Source organism: Stegastes partitus, unplaced genomic scaffold (genome assembly GCF_000690725.1).
Source record: "Stegastes partitus isolate 25-593 unplaced genomic scaffold, Stegastes_partitus-1.0.2 Scaffold211, whole genome shotgun sequence".
Classification (NCBI taxonomy): domain Eukaryota; kingdom Metazoa; phylum Chordata; class Actinopteri; family Pomacentridae; genus Stegastes; species Stegastes partitus.
The window spans coordinates 404945-424290 of NW_007577942.1; the positions used below are offsets into that span (position 1 = coordinate 404945).

The 19346-nt window shown below is 43.8% G+C and overlaps 1 protein-coding gene across 1 annotated transcript in view; it reads left to right on the forward strand.

The window, feature by feature from the left end:
- Positions 1 to 19346, forward strand: part of LOC103356623 (tetratricopeptide repeat protein 28) — a 125692-nt gene that overhangs the window by 63712 nt on the left and 42634 nt on the right. The gene's annotated exons all lie outside the window — the stretch shown is intronic.

Genomic DNA, 19346 nt, shown 5'->3' on the forward strand with positions numbered 1-19346 from the left:
TCTCTGTGCTCGCTCTCTCGTCCCCTCTGTTTGTCTGTGACGTTTTCTTCTTAAATAGTAGGTTTAACTAGAAGGAGGTAACCCCTAATTTGGGGTGTGAGTATTTAGGAGAAACTGAGGCGGCCTGGCAGCGGTGCACTCTGTAATTATGTCTTGTGTGATGTTAAAAAGAGTCTCCGCCGCTGACTCCCCCAACCCCGAACTGAAATGGAAATCACAATCAGGGAAAAGTAAGACGGATACAAACAATGTTTTTTTTTTTCCATAGGCTCCGCAGTTCTACTCCGTCTCCTACCGCCATTCTCTTTTTCAACTCTGGGTTTATTTATCTAGGCTCTTTCTCTCTTTCACTCCATCTGCCGCAAGGAATTTACTCAAACTCTGGCCCTCACCCTGAAAGTGACACGGACTGTTTCGTCACGGGTGTTTATCTTGCTGCTTGTTTGGGGGGCTGTATGGATCCTGCCGGACCCCAGCTGGTATAATGAGGCTGAGGGCTGTGAGATGAGCCTCTAAATAAGGGCTGAGGTTGAGGGCTAAGTGTGGGTGTTCCTCTTGTCAGGGTCAGGGTTTGTCAGTGTTTGTCAGCACTCTAGCAGAGGAGGGGATCATTAAGGAGTCATTAGTGTATGGACGTGTGCCTCCACCGCCTTTCTAGGGGCCCGTGCTAATAGACGATGGCAGAAGGGGGGAACTTGGCACCCTTGTCTCTTTTCTTTAGCCTCCACTGCTTTGCTGATTAAGAAGGAGGATTTGGGGATGATTAGAGGGGCTAATTTAGCCTAAATGACGGGTGGGGGCAGGAAGAGATCGGTGTCCGGCTAAATAAAAGGCAACACTTTTCTTGCTCCCTGTGCACACTTCATAAAGCAAGGTAGTTTGTGAGTGCACTCAGCTGTTGATATTACTTTTCTCTTAAAACCACTGCGAGCAGTACTACTACATACAGAAGTACCTGCTTCCTCACCTCCTGTTTGCTAGACGGAGGCACAGAGCCGGCCAGAGTCTACCAGCATGTCCAGCCTGCTGTGCCTTAATGACACACAGGCTCTCCTCGGCCCACTGGTTCAGAACTGCTTTACAGCAGCTCGCTTAGCCATGAATCATGAGAGATGGACGGGAGGCATCAGCCAATGGGCCGTGACCAGAACTGGGGAACGAGGATCGTGTGAATGTGTTTGCGTGTGTGTATGTGTGCATTAATGGGAGCACACATCTGTGTTCCCATATCCCAGCGTCATGTGCACGTGTCATGTCCTGTTCATGAGCATGTTTGTCTTGGAACATTTCAGTGCAAACCCATATTAAACACATTTCACAGAAGAATGTTGGATTGTAAAATGTGAGGCAAATCTGAGATGGTTTTCCACCGTCTAGGTTTGACCTGCTGTTGAGAGTTGTCCAGCTTGCAGTGTAATGTTGTATGTAACGACACAACATGCTATTGACCCACAATGTAGAGCTCTTTGTGTTCATGCGCACCAGAGCCAAGGTTCATAGACGTGTATTCTCTGTGTGTGTATGTACATGTATGCAAACGTGTGTGTTTGCGCCGTGCGTTTGCTGCATTCGAGGTGACGCAGCTTTGTGTCTCCCCCAGTGGAGCATTTGGAAGGCTGTCAGAGAGATGAATGACTGCCGCTGTATCGACTACTGCTCTCTGCCGCCTCCTCCCTCTCTCCTTCCTCGGCGCCCCATGCTCTATTTCTCCTTTCCTCCACCCTTCCGCATCACCTCCACTTCCTTTCTCCTCTCCTCTTCCATTTCACCCATTCCACATACCACCCTTCCCATTCTCTTCATCTGATTTTTTTCCCCTCCTCCTCTCGATCCCCGTTTGTCTTATTCTTTCTCCATTTTGCAGAATCGCAGACCATGTCACCATATTTTGCAGGAGAGTTGCCTTAAGAAAGAGCAGACACAATCTGCTGCTAAAGGATTATTTGCCATCATGGGCTTGGCTTTTTAAATTGACTCTACAAAGCTGAATGGTATACGGGCTCCTTGATTTACTGATTAAAGCATCAATACACAAGCATCACGAGCCCTGCTGGTAATGCTGCTCTAACAAGACCTTAATCTAAACACTGCAGTGCCTTGTGAGGATTGAACTGCTCAGAGTTGGGAAGTTGAGTAATCTATCTTGAATATTACACCTTGTCTATCTTTTTCTCTCTTGCTCCTCCAATCAATGGCAATACAGAGGGACAGATTAGATAACAAATAAGGAGTGACATGGTCACACGAGACTCCTTTGTGTCCTGGTACGCTGTTGTGATGCACTATATGATTATAGATGACAGCCAACAGACACATAGATAGTGCTCATCAGAGGGAGGAGAGGATCCATCGTGCTCCTTGGGGTTTCCACTGCGCCACAGGACACTGAGTGCGCCATAGAAATTTTAATCATTACGAAAACCAAATGTCTCATCATTAATCTTTCCTGAGGGATTTGATGTCACATGGCAAGAGGGATGAAGACAGAATGTGCCAACTCATCTTCTATAGATAATGGGTACCGATAAGGGATGGAGCCCGATTAAAGGTGCCAGCCAGCGGAACGTTAGTTCACATGCTTTGATTGAAGTGCACGTCAGTGTAGCCAACTGAAACACCCCCACTCCCACTTGCCAGTATTTTGAGTGGTCCCACTGTAGTGCTCACTTTCTGGAGAGCTTGCAAGTGGTCCAGAGAGGCTGGATAATGTGTTGGCTTTCAGTCCGCGTGATTAATTCATTATCTTATCGCATCAGCGTAATCCTTATTACAGAGTTGGTGAGTCATTTTCATGTAATGTCTGATCAGTGCCATCGGGGCAGTCTGAGGGTTTTTTTTCACTGGTGACCAAAAATGCACCAGGGTCCAGACTCAAGACAGACCTCCCAGTTCAACCTGGCACTCCCTCCTCCTCCTACCCTCCGGCCTTAGTCCAGCCCAGCCCTCATCTAGGCTGGCCAGAGAGCCATTTAAAGCTCTGGAACTGCATCCCTTTCTCCAGCTCGATCGATAGTGGAGCTGTCAGCAAGACGAATGGAGGCTTTAGGAAGTCCATTTTAATGAAGGAGAAGGAGCAAAGGAAAGAGAGGTACTTGGAAAAAGGTGGGGGTGCGTGGAGAGAGAGGGGGTCCTGGAGGTAGTTATGAACGGAAGGAGAGGGAAAAAAAAGGGAGAGAGAAAAGGGAAAAAAAGAGAGGCAGAGCAGGAATGTGTGTATGTGTTTATTGAACGTGTGTGTAAAATTATGTGTGTACTGTGTAATACTGTCTACAGTGACAAGGGTTGGGGAGGGGTGGACTGGGCTGATTTAGCTACAGTAAGACCTATTTCTAGCTCAGCAGTGTGAAATGGCTCCTTAGCTACAGTAACTTGTAAAGCACAGCCCAACACAGAAACCTATATTAGTGGACTGAGGGGATTTTATCTGGCCTGCACACCAACACCACATCAAGTCCTCTGGCTCATGAATCATGTCAGCCGCTCCAGGGTAAAAAGACATTGTTGTGACAGGGGAGAGCTACAAATCCAAGGCATCTCCCTCCACAACTGCCCTCTACCAACACACTAGCTTGCATCAACAGATCTGTGTACATTTGCATTTAGAAGACGTCCTCTGCAGCGGGCATTTAACTTTGGATTTTGTTGATGTTGTGGGCTGTTTGCATTCAGCCTATTTAATAGGCATTCTGAGCTGATACCGTTCTCCTTACGTCAATATGCGGAAAACGCTGCATGCTAATTGGTGATTAAGAGTTGAGGTCGGAGGTTAGGCTCAGCCAGGGGTGTAGACCAGCAGTCTCCTCTGGGCGGTGGCCCAGCCATACTCATTGAAGCAATTACTGGCTCTGATTAGTCGGTGCGACTGTGGAAGTGATTGTCGATTTATGCATAGATCCAAATACCTGCAACAATCAGCTGGAGTTGTCAGTGTCCTGATAAAACCACTGACACTCATAAAGATGAAAGATAAGACTCGTCGAGGGATTGCACAGTGAAACACTAAGGCCTCAAAACACATAAAGATGAGTGGTGTAGCAGAGGATACATTTGTTGCCCCCTCTTCTGCACTCTTGACAGTCTTCTTACTACTGTCTGTTTTAACCCTGTGAATCCCCAACCGGCAGGTTTGAAATGTATGTTTTCTTTGAAAAACTGCCAAAATTACACCATTTATCACAGCCAGAAACTGTAAAAACAGGAAGACCTGTAAGAGTTTCCACTTTCCAATGGTCCTTGTCCTACTTGTCTGTGATATACCATCCTGTCAGAAAACTATCCAAGCTATCAAAGCCTTTTTTCTTTTTTCTTTTCAAATCTAAGCCTTAAGTTGTGATATTTTCATCAAAATCACTATATGTTACATGTCTCATTTGAAAATTTGCCAGAAAATAATTGTGTGCACTAACCATCCATCCATCCATTATCTATACACCGCTTAGTCCTCATTAGGGTTGCGGGGGGGCTGGAGCCTATCCCAGCCGACTTAGGGCGAAGGCAGGGGACACCCTGGACAGGTCACCAGTCCATCACAGGGCTACACTTAGAGACAGACAACCAAGCACACTCACATTCACACCTACGGACAATTTACAATCACTAATTAACCTCAACATGTTTTTGGACTGTGTGGGAGGAAGCCGGAGAACCCGGAGAGAACCCACGCTGCACGGGGAGAACATGCAAACTCCACACAGAAAGATTCCAGTGCCCCCACCGGGACGCGAACCGGCAACCTTCTTGCTGCGAGGCAACAGTGCTACCAACTGCGCCACCTTGCACTCACCAGATCATGTAAAAAAAAAAAAAAAACTATATTCTGGGCATCATAACACGACTGTGACACCATTACTAACTCGGTTGTTGCCAACAGAAACATGACAAAAAACACTGTTTTCAGATTAACTGCAGGTTGTGTATGCACAGAGCAAATAGGAGGCAAGTATGGAAACAAATTAAAAATGTAACTTGTAAACTTTCTATACAGTGTAGATTCAGCATATTTCCCAGTATTGGTAACACCTGTGGGCACTTGGAAACATTAGATTTTAATTGCACATTTTGTCAAATTTGTATGACTTGTGGCTTTGTAACTGTGTCATGCTGCACAAACTTGGATTTCTCTCTACTTCTAGCCGTGACTGTGATGTTTTTTATTTAAAAAAAATATACTATTTTACATTGCAGTGAAAAATGATCCCACAGTGAGTAAAACACACACAAAAAAAAACAGAAACATCTTGGGGTTCAGTAGGTTAAGAAGTACAGCAAGGTAATGCTGTGTTAGCTGTCTGAATAAAGAAGTATATGGGGTTTCTTTCAGTGACTTCTGACATTTTCCAAAAATGTACTCAAAAGTAAGCAATAAATTATTAAATGGATGAATGGGCAATGTGTTCATCACTCCTGAGATGATTTATCTTAGAGTGAATGTGCAATTAGTTTGCTTTGGATCCACCAGTGGTGTGTGTATATATATATGTGTGTGTGTGTGTGTGTGTGTGTTAAACACAAGAACAGAGCTTCTATAAGTTCATTCCTGTAGCGTAGTATAATTTGTTCTTCCTCCCTTTTCTCCTGTCCCTGAAACAGGATGCATTGTGAAGAAATGCCCCCTCCTTCTGTGCTTTGCCTTTCCAAGATCTTTTAAAGTAAAGCTGAAGATAGGAACCAGATAACTCCTCACCACTCTGCCATCTGTAAAGGAGAAATGAGCTTGTCCTCAGAGATAAGGTGAAATTCAGATGGTGCGGTGGAGTTTTGGACCTGTCCATGTGTGTTTTTGCGAATGGTTTCTGTATTACGAGGGGAACGCGGGGTCTCCCACGGGGGAGAGAGGTCAGCGCAGCTACAAGCGTTTGATGTTTGCATTATATATAGCTGCAGCACACACTGGGATGTAGGAGACAGCATTTTTGCAGAGTGAGGAAATGGTCTTTTGCAAGAATCTCTGACATCACGCCAAAGACGGGGATTATAGCTGTTCAAGTTTGGCTCGGCTCAAGCCTCATAACAACTCGTATACACTGAGATTTGCTCTCTTTCTCACTTTGTCTCTCTCTGCTCTCATCTTTAGCTTTTGTCCCTATACAGCAGTGTCAGCATTCTTGTCCTTGTGGCACAGTATCCAGACCTTCCCCTCGTCTCTTGGACCGGGGCCCTGTGTCTGTATGAGGAGGTGGAATGTGTCTTTGTGGAAAGCCCTCAGAGAAAGCAATAAAATGGAGAGAAAATACGAGGCCCCAAGTGAGCGAAATGAAAGTACTCCATCTTAGGAAGGGATGGAGGCCTACGGGTTCTGCTTATACTTGACCTTGCAGCACACTCGGTCCAGGTCTCTAAATAACAGTCAAGACAGGCCTTAACTGGCAACACGTCAACCTCAGAAAAAAATGCCGTCTTAAATATAGAAAGGGTCCAAGTGAAATCAAGGTTGTAAGCTATTCAGTAGAGGGCCCAGAGGTAAACACTGCTCGCTCGGGTTCATTTCATCGTAGCCTTACTCAATTTTGGAAGTTGGTAGCTATTGCTGGTGCTGTCATCAGATTTAATTGCAGCCATTGGCTTTTGCTGGTGGCAAGGTGTGACCATCTCAGGTTAGACTGGTTGTCTTGTGTTGCCATTGACACACACACACAGACACACATTCACAGACAGGGGATTAGTGTCTGTAGATACGGGTTAACATTTCAGTATCGCAGTAAATAAGATGTTGTGTAAATGCCTGCATTATTAATGACATAACCCAACATAAATCATGTTTACTTCCCTTGAATGAGACTTGACTATTAATGCACCATGATGGTTAATGATTGTTGTGTTCATTTTCAGGAGCTTATTACCTGTAAATAAAAACATACCTCAGTTTTTATTTTTGTCTAATTTTTTATTTTTATTTATCTGAACAACATGCACAAGGTGGCGGTGCTTTTTCAGCCCTGGTTAGCGCCTGCAGCGATGCTCTCAGGCTGCACAAAATCTCAACGACCTCCAGTAATAAGACATGTTGCTCAAGAGAGAAACCTCTGGGTTAAAAAAAGACTGCATCCATTAGTCTCTGCTGCTTGTTAAGCGCACAGGTAGGAGTGCATGGTATTAATTCAAGGTGACTCAGAGAGGTGATAAAGATTGCGATGAAGTGGATTCTGGCGGCTGGGCAGTGAGATGACACTGTTGAGACGTTTTAGGGAGTTAATTAAACTGAAAATCAAAAAATTCAGGCGGCAAAAAGAGAGTGTTGCAAAGTGAGGAGGACATGTTGTTCCCATACTCAGTGGAAATTACGCCCTTGACTATAGAAGTGATTCTTAGTTTTGTAATTTGCCTGCAAATTGGCTATAATTGGTTCATATTGTGTTTGGTATCAGGCTTGCTTTTACAGACTGCACACAGCTGTTTGTGTGTGTGTGTTATGTTTTGTGATTGTGGAGATGAAGGAGGTGTTTGCCGTCATGTGCGTGTGCGCGTAAATGAGTTGGGCATCTGTGAATATGTGCATGGGCACGTTTCTGACTTCATCACCATTCAGAGAGGCTTAGCGTGATTAGAGTAGTGTGATCCTCTGAAGAGTTAATGATGAGAGAAGCAGTAGCTCCACAGAGGCCAATCACACACCAGCCTCTGACAGCATGCGGAGGCTTATCTTGCTCTATGTATTGTGCGTGTTTCTGGGTGTGTGTGTGTGTGTGTGTGTGTTTGTGTGGCTGTGTGTGTGTGGCTGTGTGCGTTCACCACATGGGTTTCACTGCGTGGGAACATATATGATGGGATTTCAGCTATCATTTCTCACATGATAGTGTTTGTTATCATCTACTCTGAGCACCATTAGAATATGCATGATTCCTTTGTCTGGTTGTTTGACATTTGGGGGTTTATGGACACACAAAGCAGAATCCATAATCATATAGCTTCATTATGCAAGTGTCAGACATAGATCCAGCACAGGAGGGGCTCCCCGTACCTCCGGGTCTAGTTCAGGGCTACAAACCACACTGAAGAAGGCCGATGGCGGTCTCCCCCTCCCCACACCCCACGGTACTGACTGACAAGCTTAATGACACTGTCGGGGTTACAGCATGTCTCCAACTCATTTTCGAATGTGATTGAAGTTCGCAGTGGGTAGCTTTTCATCAGTGTTGAGCAGACAAAAGGGACCTTTCCACTGTTGTCTTTGTATGTGTGTGTGCAGTTTGTGTGTTTGCACGTGTATGACTGCAGCTCGGAGGAGATGCACAAGAGAAAAATGTTTTATGGTTACCATCCGGGCTGTGCAGGAATCTCACGTTCCAAAAGATGATGAGTTTTGTATTGGCTTGTCTCTTGTGTGCTTTCTTCTTGTTTATTGCATACCATATATACAGACTGTGCACTAATGCAATGTCAGACAGACACTGAACAATGGATACTGAACAAATAAGATTTTATGTCTGGTTCAGTCAGAGCCGGTCCTTAACCTCCCTGGAGCCCTTATTCTTCTAAGGGGCTTTCCCACCTGACCCATGAGCCATATAAACCATTTGCCACACAGTCGCATAGGACGCCTCAGGAGTCCCACTACAATCGTCTCTCCTTTATAACAGTTTGCTCCATCGGTTGCTCTGAGAATAAGTACATAACAATAGTGTTATTAATTTTACAGGCTGCATCAGGGCCATTTCAAGTAGAGCCCACAGATTTTTTTCCTACATTTTCAAATATAAAATGCTATTAGTGATGCACAATATAAAAATTTGTGATCGATACCGATATCCGATATTAAGATTTATGATACCGCAGACAACCGATGTCGATTTTCAATTTTTGTTCACGGCGAAAAATGATTATAATTTTCAGACTATTGCGTGCACCTGAATATAAGTCACACCCATTAACTTTAAAAAGAAAGCAAATTTTGTACATATGTAGGCCACACTTGTCTGTAAGCTGCAGGTGTCCACGTTGTAACATGAGATATTCACATAGAAAGATTTTTAAAAACTTTTAGATAAATACATACCAGTAAAGTACACAAATACGTACTGTAAATGCTTTTTTCTGAACAGTACAGTACAGACCTGTAACATGCCTGGTTAAGAAAATAAAAAATACAGTCGCCTACCAGGAAAAGTTATTGATCGCTATCTTCATCTTTCTCCTGCGCACTAAAACCACTAAAGTCGTCTTCTTCGGCGTTGGAACTGAACAGCCTCAGAATTACTTCGTCACACACTTCCTCAGTCTCTCATTCGTAAATTCATAAAAATTGTAAAAATCCATAAATTAGCTACATCATTGTTTAAGCCACAGTGTTCAAAGTGTGTGAAAAAAGTAGCGGCTTGTAGTCTGGAATTTACGGTAGTATGTGAGAACGTGAAAACTATTCAACAGAAGCCCATACCAAATTAAACCACATAGTCTTCTTTATTACGTAGCAAAAGGAAAACATATTTTAACATATTTTAACATATTTAATGTTCAAGTCCAGGACCATTGAAGTAAAAACATCTGTGAAATAGCAGCGATGTCAAATGTAGAGACAAAGGTGCTAATGTTAGACAAATCATCAGTTTTTCACATTGGCTAAATTTGTTCATCAGACCGATACCGATATATTGGAAAAAATACTAATATCGGCCGATATCCATGTGGTCGCCAATATATTGTGCATCCCTACTATTTAAACTGTGGCATGACTAAATGTTTGAAGGTTACTATCCATATTGCCCAGTATACCCAGCTAATCAACGTGTTAAATTCAGTACTTAATCAACAGTAATTGTAAATCCATATATAGTCTCCATCAAGGTTGCTTCTGCAAAACGCATCTTTCATTTTGTGCACGTGCATAAACCATGCCTTTATACAACACAGTTCCCTTTTTTCAGAGCTGCATTTTATAAACCTTATTTTGTAAACCTTACCCGTTGGTATTTATCGAATGCAATAAATTGTATGTCACTCTCACTTTGAGTCAGGCAAAGAGAACCCTGGAAGCTGCAAACAAGCAGGATACAGATGGACCAAAAGCTGCCCAGCTAGGTTAGCAAGACAGCCTAGAGAGTGATGCACTGTAAGCTGCCACATCAAAGTAACATTACTCTGGTTTGGTGAGAGGAAACCTGGAAGTGGAAAAGACACAAGTTTGCTGTTCCTGCAATTCATTCTCACGTTTCTCTTTTTATGACCAAAAAGGGTAGTTCATCCTCCCACATCATCATCACGGTTGTAATCACTGACACATGCTTTGACATGAGGGGGACGCAGAGCCTTTGTGTAATTGGCTGTGTCCTAAACAACTTGTGTAGCGAGCATACATGGCTGCCCAGCTCTGGGATTGGTGTCTGATTAAACCACCATAGTTTAGCTTATAACACAAAATTTAAAGAGAACATCGTCAGAGTCTTATTTGATCGGTCGAAGAGCGGTGTAGTATTTGGGAAGCATTATGTAAACAGTCTAGTCTTCCACATAGCTGCCTGTCCATTGGCTGCACAGCACGGAGGACTCGTGTGAGGCTCTGGTTACAGTCCACCTTCGTTTAGGCCCAGGCCATTTGCTGCCGCAGATGTGGGATGAGTCATGTAATAGTTGTTGGTGTTGGCTCAGCTGTATTTCTAGCCCCCTCCTCCGTCCCACCCCTCCTTTTTCATTTCCGCCTCTTTCCTTCTCCCTTTTTTTTTTTTCTTGTGTCCTCAGCAGCTCGCCTTTGTTAAGCAGCAGTTAGGAACATGTTATGACTGCGAAACCTGCATCCTGTCACCGAACGGCAGCGCTGAAGTGGCCCGTGATTGCTCCATCACTCCAGTGTGAAGTGGCCAATCTAACAGAGACGAAAATCCACTTTGTTTGAAGCCACATTGGTGTTTTCCCCCTACCATTCCTCCTCTCCACTGGAGGAATTTGACTGCTGCTTATGCATTTGCTTTGAGTCAGCTGACACTCAACTTCTTGCTCAGCATACAAAAGTCCCCCCCCCAACCTGGAGCACCTTCTTTTTAGTCCTTTTAGCAGCTTGTCCTCAGTGGGGGGAATTTAGCGGAGCCAAGTATTCCTCCTACGCTGGTAAATCCTCCTTCTTACATTGCGTGACCTGAACACAACTGGCATTCCAGAAAAATCAGGCCTTCAGATTCCAACACAGTCCCTGCAGAGTGTTTGGTAAACATATTCCCTTCTCTGCTCTCTGTCTCTTTCCAGCTCTTGCCTTCTTATTCCCTGAACACCCCTTTTCCTTGAAATTCCCTCCATGTATCTTTCTCCATTAGGATGTGTTGGTGTTTTTTGTTTTTTTTCCCCTCAGAAGGCTTATGTTAAAGTAGTGCAGACAGATGTGTGTTTGTGTGTTAGTGGGGTTTTTTTTGTTTTGTTTTGTGGGCACAAGGCGGGTTGTCGGAGCAGAAATCAGCTCTAAGCAAAGGTGCATCTCTGGTGACTCGGCTGAGATGCCAACTTAATTTGTGGCTGAAGGGCTGTAACAAAAGCCAATCACCCTTCCACTCTGGCTCCTATTCTGCCAGAGGCGAAAGATACAATCAGGGCCCCTGCTAGCAACTATTTACCCTCTCTGTCAATCAGAGTCCCGTGGCGTGTGCTCACAGCTGGAGGCATCACTGGCAGGTGGCCCAGCATCTCCCAGAAAACATGCCTTAAAAGCAGCGATTATTTCCAGATCGTCCCTTCCTGTCTCATCCTCGCCACACCCCACGCTGCAACCTGGCACGCCCTTGATCTCACATCTGCCATCATCTTTTTTCTTTCCTGTCTGCCTGATTCTCAGTAGTCCATATTACCTTCAAATGAATGGCATCAGTGGAGCTCTGCTGTACCGTCCTGGGAAACTGTGGACTTAAAGAAACTAATTAGGTGATTTTGATTTAGATCCGTCTGCCTTTACACACACACACACACACACACACACACACATGCTGGAAATAGAAATGCTGTCCCTCCAGGAGGCAGATGTGTCTCGTATGGGACATGGAAAGGAATGTTCCTGGGGTTTGGTTTCCATCATGTTGCACTAAGGGAGCTTAAAATCCTCATTGTCTTAAATCTCTGTCACAGCGGGAGGTAGCGTGTGTGCACATGTTTCAGAGCGTATGTGTGCTTATGTGCATAATGCGTTTATGGACGTGTAATACAGGCCACTGCTAAAATCCTCTTTTTAGTCTTTATCAGGCAAACCAGTTCTGTCCACCTGCAGCTAAAGCAAAGAGCCCAGCAGTGCTGAAAGCACGAGGTTAGTCTGGTGTAGCTCAGAGGAGCCACAGTCTGTGGAGCAGTGAGGTGCGAAGGTGCTTTGCAGGGATAGCACCGTCTTTTGATCCCACCGAGTGTTGGTGTTGATGGTGTGTTCTGCAGGCTGACCAGGCCTCAGTAGCCACCCTCACCAGGCTTGTAATTACATTTGGGGAATAAAAGCACAGAGGGAGGAAGGGATTTAAATGGTCTGTGTGCTGGACTGGGGGTAGAACAAGGTCTTTTCACTCTTAACTGCACGTCTTTGCGGATTTATTTGCCCAACACTTCAGAACATGATGACAAGACTCAGTATAAGGGACGATTGAGCCGGCTATTTCACTTACAAATGAGAGGTTAGAGGTTGTTTTGATGGGATTGTGTGTTTTTTTTCACAGCTGTTGGCATTCCTTTATTGTGCTGAGGAACCCAAGTATATATTCTGCAGCAGCTGGTGGGGCACAAATGACATTACTTCTACTGTGTCTTGAGTTGAGAGCAACTTATAAGCAAAATAAGATTGTTCCCCCCACACACGATGTTCCTGTTTTCTTTTTCTTTTCTAATTTTTTTAAATCACATTTAACTTTCATTAGTGATGCATTATTGACTTAAGCTCAGCAACTCAAAATTAGTTTTTGGAGCCTCTAGAGGGCAATGGAAGAAGCTCAAAACACAAAACATCTGATATATGAATTTTTATGGTGAACATGTAAGCAAACAGCAACCTATAGGCACAGCCAGCTGACACAGATCTATGTCAGCATCCATTTGTGTGTATAGCTACCTGGCAAATGAAAGTTCAGTATTCGCTCTCTGCGTCATGGTCACCACTAGTTCCATAAAAAAATGCGTGGCTCATTAGCTGCTAGATTCTCCAGTTTGTTCGTCGGCTAGTTGCCAACTTTATTTGTCCTGCTGGGCAGGTAGTTTTTTTTTTTTTTTCATTGACAGCACCTGCCTGCTGCTGGTGGAAACAGGATTGATGAGAACAGAATTTGTAAAACAATAAAGGCCAAAAAAGCTTTGTTTCCCACTACAATGGCCTTTTACACAGTCACTTGATCCACTCTTCATATAAAAATCACTGATTATCTTGGCTCACGCAGTGTAGGTTCAAGTATTTTTTTATAAATGGGATGTTTCTTTTTCTCAGATAGAGTACAAAAGCTGCCATGGTTGTCTTTAAAGGCTCATTTACCCTGTTTACTCATTATCATCTTCTTGGAATTTGAGGAAAAACACAGAGAGCAGCCACAAGTTTATCATGTTTTCCAGGAACTGTAAAAACAACATACCAAAGTCATTCAGAAGATGTGCAGTGCTATTCAGGAGCCCAGAACTAGAAGGGACCGAAACTGGGTTTTTGGGGCATCCGCTGATACCAATTTTAGATTTTAGGGAGTAAAAAATTTGGAAACCATGTTTGAATTCTGTTGAAAAGAAAGAATGATTAGGGTTATTGTTTATTAACTTTACAACAGTGTATTTTTTACAAATTAGTTCACAACTTACCACGAAGACACCGCTCGAGTCTGCTGCATGTGCTGCCGACAGTGCAGAGTACTGTAAACAATGCATTTGGAGCCTCTATACTTGACAAATTATGTGATGACACTTTATCTGAATTGCTTCAAGCAACACTTTCTGTATTATGTTCTGTTAAACTAAAGTCCTCCAGTATATATACAACGTATTCGTAATAGGCCAATTTCAGGCAATAAAACTGATAGGGCTCTAATACAAACATTTGTTTTAGCCCACTTATCTGCACATTTCTTCAATATCAGTTCAATTCATCTTCAGATTCACAGTCAGTTTGTGAATCTCACCTTTTCATATCAGAAAAGCAAAACACACTTAAAAACAAAGAAGCTGAAAGAAGCCACGCGTGGTCCTTCTATTTCACAGAAATCTTACGTGGTCTAAGCCCATTAAGCTTGAGTTACTGCTGTTGCCGATGGATTAGAGGAGAGAAGCACAAAAGCTCCGTCTCCCTTCTCAAAGAGAACTGCGAGGTGCTGAGAGTCTGGACATTTGGTTGTCACTCTTCATTTCATTCATTGTGTCAGGCTGCTCCAGGCAACAACTCCGGCCAGCTCATATTGATCTGGGTCCTCAGACTTTAACCTGTGTTCTCTTATCTCTCCTCTCCTCTCCTCTCCTCTCCTCTCCTCTCCTCTCCTCTCCTCTACCCTCCTCTCCTCTACCCTCCTCTGCCACCAAGTAAATGGATTTTTTTTGTGTGTGTACCATTAAAAAGATTGAACTATGCAGTCCTGTACGTCAAGCCTGATTTTTCCAGCTGTGTAGGCTGACAGGGACACCGCCTCCCATCCCTAGGCCTCTAAAATGCCCTTGAATAACCCTCAACTCCTGCGTCCTTGGATCGACTGGCCGGTATCCTGCTGAATGCTCTCAGATGTAAGTGGGGGCCTACAAGCTATGCTATATTTGGCACTGTGTCCTCAGACCCAGCAGGAAACCATAACAACAGCTAATTAGCTTTTAATGGATAGACTTTGAAAATGATGTCGTATCATCAGATGTTGCATCCCTCATAATCTAACTTCAGAGTCTTAGCGTGTTGCTTATCCCACCTGCATTAACTTTGGATTGCTGTCATTTATTTAGTTATTTATTTTTGCTCTGTTGCAAAAGATTTTTGCTGCCAACAAGTCACGTGATTTGAATCAGTACAGTGTTTTCCATTCACCGTGCCACTACTCCCCACCCCTATTAGTGTTTAAAGACGAAATTATCTACTCTATACGGCATTATGCATCTCTCTCTCCCTCGGTTGTCCCTTGCTTGAGGCATTGCAAAGTGGCAAACCTTGATGTTTACCTTAAACCCCTCCAGGAATGACTTTCAAACACCACTGTGATTTCCCCTTCTGTCACCACAAGGTCTCTCAAGAATTGATTCCCTACACCAGCAGGCATCACACAGCTATGCCTGTGGAGATTTGACTTTAGTACAGAAATAAACACCAGTGCCGTGCAACCCTTCAAGGCTCCGCTCTGATTTAGAGGACATTAAGATTCATTCACAGTGCCCCGCTTCCCTTGTGTGCCACCTCTTCAATTTCCTCCTCAACCAGACTTTAGATTCACGTGTTTATTTCAGAAGGCAGGAGGACTGTTTTTGCATTTGAACAATGCTGACATCCTGTCACAAGGGACAGGCACTCTGAGGAAGGGGCTGTGGGGGCTGGGAAGCTCAGTTACCAAGCTGCCCTATCTATCTTTTCCTCACTTAACATTTGGCCACTTCTGTAAACCTTGTTTTGTCTAGAGTATTGTCAGAGAGAGGGAGCTTGAAATATCAAACCCCCACACCACTTAAAGGGAACAGTCAAATTTTCCACCAACACCGATGGAGACTGTCAGGTCCAATTTTATTCTGCGCCTCTTGTGTTGCTTCCTCTCGGCTGTCTGTTCGCCACCAACCTGCGCAATATAGCCGCAAACAAACACACATACGAGAGGGTAGATGTTCTCGCACGCAAATGCAAAAAAACACACACACACACACACACAGACCCAACCCGCAAAGCTCAGGGATACATTTGATATATTATACGCTGCTTTGTGTCTCTGTATGTGTGAGTGGAAGTATACTTGGTATCTGCAGTAACCACAAATGATCCACCCGGCACCACTGCACAGACAGTCCACACCTCAACATTAGCAAAAGCATCGCCTGCAGTGTGGCTTGTCAGCATCATTAGCTCGCTTCACGTGACGCCACACGGACATTAGTGTGTCTATATGCTTGTTTTTCAAAGTACAGTGTGTGTGCTTGTGTGAGGTGAGTGTGTGACCGTGGCAGACAGTCTGACAGACAGCGTCGTAGCTGTAACCGCCGCCTTTACCCGTAGCTTGACCTTTAGTGACAATCAATCCTTTGTGGACGTGTTCTGCGAAGGCTAAAGGAATTATCAAGCTACAGGCCCTCTGGCGTCATTTATCTACAAGCCGGAGGTTACACAGGTCATAGAAAAACAAGTGGCTCCAGTGGTATCTCATCACCGTTAATAGATCAGATTAACTCTGATTATTGATTAAAGAAATTGGTTAACAACCAGGTAAATTATGGTGTCTATATTTGTTTTCGTCTGAGCCGTACAAACAGCCTTTTTGATAAGCAGCCTTTTCTAAGAAGGCTATATACAGTAGCATAGACGGTGCTGTCTGCCATTCATGGATAAGCAATTATAGGAAAAAGACAGTTTTAACTTTTATATAAGCTGTTTAAAAACTGGAAATAGAGTGCAGATGCATTAGTTGACCTGTCACAGCCATGTGGATCTCTGTGTGTACGTTGTCTGATAAACACTTGTATAAAACTTTTTTTTTTTTTAACACAACATGATGCAGTCAAAAATTCTCACTGTAATTTAGAAATGGTGTCATCACAAAATTTGTTCATGGTTTACAATGTGCTACAATCACTTATCACTGTCTGCAGCACATGTAGCAGTGTCACAGCTGAGCAGATAATGGTGTGGAGTCAATTGGTGTCTTCACAGTAAGTTATATTGTAAAACATATCAATATTGAAATAGTTTTACTCCACAAAAAATCAGCATTGGCCCCAAAAATCCAGTATAGGTCAGCCTTTACGTGGATAAGTGAAGAAAAGCGAGAAAAGCGAGTCTGCAGTTTTGCTCCAGTAGATGCAATGTTGAATTCAACTGGGACTGTGCTGAGTTTATCAGCCACCGTGGACTAATAAATGCTCTGTGTGTGTGTGTGTGTGCATGTATTACTCATGTTATGGGGACAAAAATCTGTTCACACAGTCACAGTGTATACGATTACATTTTAGCATGAAGACTTGGGTTAGGGTTTAGGTAAAGGTTTGGATTAGAAAAGTAGTGGGTATGGTTTGGGTTAGGGTAAGTCTCCTGGAAATTATTCAATTTCAATGTAATGTCCTCTGAAGTGATGGAAACACCACTGTGTGTGCATGTGTGTGCATGTGTGTGTCCATGTTTGCTCGTAAGTGTGTGTGAAAGAGAGCAATCAGGCACAGCTGTACCTGCCCTCGCTTGGCAGAGCACAGCATTTGCCTGCTTAAAAAAGCAGAAGGTTTTGATATGGCAGAGAAGCAGTCATTTGGCTGATCTAATGGTGGCTCCCTTAGGATCCATATCTGTGTGCAAACACCGAGCGAGGGAAGAGAATGGAGTATACACCCATAAAACCAGCTGAATATTTTATCATATCCATCCCCGCGCCCCCCCAGCCTTCACACTGACATCACCGGCATGCCTCCTGTATAGTCCCCCCCCTTTTCTTCCTCATTTATTCCTACACGCATGTTTTTTTCTTTTTTTGCACATGCATGCACAGACAACAACATGCGCCCAGAGAAAACACCGTTCAGGTTTCTTTGAGAGCATCACTGCCTGGTCTGTTGCATCTGAGTTTATTACAGTTGAGATGTTTCCTTTTTTTGTTGAAATGCATTTCTGCAGGTGAATTCAGATCTAAAGACATCCTCGCCCTGGGGATGTCTCCAGCATTCTCTCCTCTCATCTTTCAAACACAATCTCTCCCGTAGCCTTTTATCTGTCCCCCCCCTCCTCCCACTCTGTTCTCCCCCCCCATCCCTGCACCTCGCTCCCTCCAGTGTGTGGTTCTGTTCGCTGCCAGCCAGCTCCTGTTGCTGAGCCCAGCTCGTTAAGGGAAACACTGGTGCATGGTCCTCCTCACCTTCCCTCTGCACTGCCTTTTAATTAGACAGCTGCTCGTGTGCATGTGTTTGCAGTGGAATACGCGGCAGTGTGTGTGTGTGTGTCTGTGTGTGTGTGTGTGTGGTGTTTGAAAAAGTGTCTCACTCACGAATCGTCTTTTTGAAGTGATTGGTATCACAGTGGCTTGTTTGTTTAAATGGCGGTCTGCACTCAATACCCACTATACAGAGCTTTTATCAAGCAAAAATTGACATTGACGCGCTGCTTCTAGCTTTTAGAAATTAAGATTCTTACAACCGCACATGAATTTGTTTGCTGCTTTTGACAGTTGGTCAGTCAAAACAAGCAATTTGAGGATGTCACCTTGTGCTTTGGAAATATGTCGTGGGTATTTTTCACTATTTTCTGGCATGTTCTAATTAACCGAATAATTAAAGACAAATAAAAAGGCTTTTTATGGTGTGTGGTTGTTTGCTATGCTCCTAAAATGCACGTTTGTTGTTACTGGTTTCACATTCGTTCTGTGAATTTACCCTTTTGAATATTCATCTTTTAACCAAATTGTACAGAAATACAAAGGATGAGCCTTTAACCAAATCCAACAGTGAGGAAATTTGCAGTGTTACAGCAGCAAAAGAGATTGTGCAAACATTTGAGAAATAGCAGTAGAAAAATAGAAATGAACAAAAAAAACACACACAAGTACTGGTTCTTCCAGGTCGTCCAAATTCCTCTGGATATGGAAATAACAATATTGCACATATCATTGGTATTAGAGTCTGTCATGAGGCGCCATACTGATAGAGGGTACTCATATTGCACAATAATGTAACATACCAGGCTAATAGGCTCACATCTGTACTGGTACAGTGAATGACGAGGTTGTTGCCACCTCTGTGGTAATGGAATCAAACCTGCTCTCCATCCCTTCGTGCCAAGAGAGAGTGACTCCTCTCCTCTTCCATATAATCCCATTAGCAGCACTTTACTGGAGTAGTGGCTGCCCTGCCCTCCTGCAGCACATGCTGTTTGGACAAAGGGCGAACTGTGGGCTCTTTAACACCTTACACCTCTCAAGCTTTCTTAACGCTCTCTCTTTCTCACATGGTCGTTCATTTGCCTCAGTCTCTCACTTCTGGTGTTGTCAAAAATATCAGTTGTGTTCATTCTTGTGAAAGGTCTCACCTCACTTTTCCTGTGACTCTGTGTATACTTAGGTGTGTTGTGAAAACTCCATCTTATTTGGGTATGGCTAAGTTGTAAGTTAAGACTTTCAGAGCTTTCTGATGCCTCAGATTTGTAAAGCTGCATCACTGGAAAAGTGTCCTTTAACCAAACATAGCAGCAAGAAGCAACAGGCGGGAGTTTTGGGGGGATTTTGTCTCAAAAAAGTGGATTCTTGTTTGTACACTTGCCAAGGCCTTTGTTT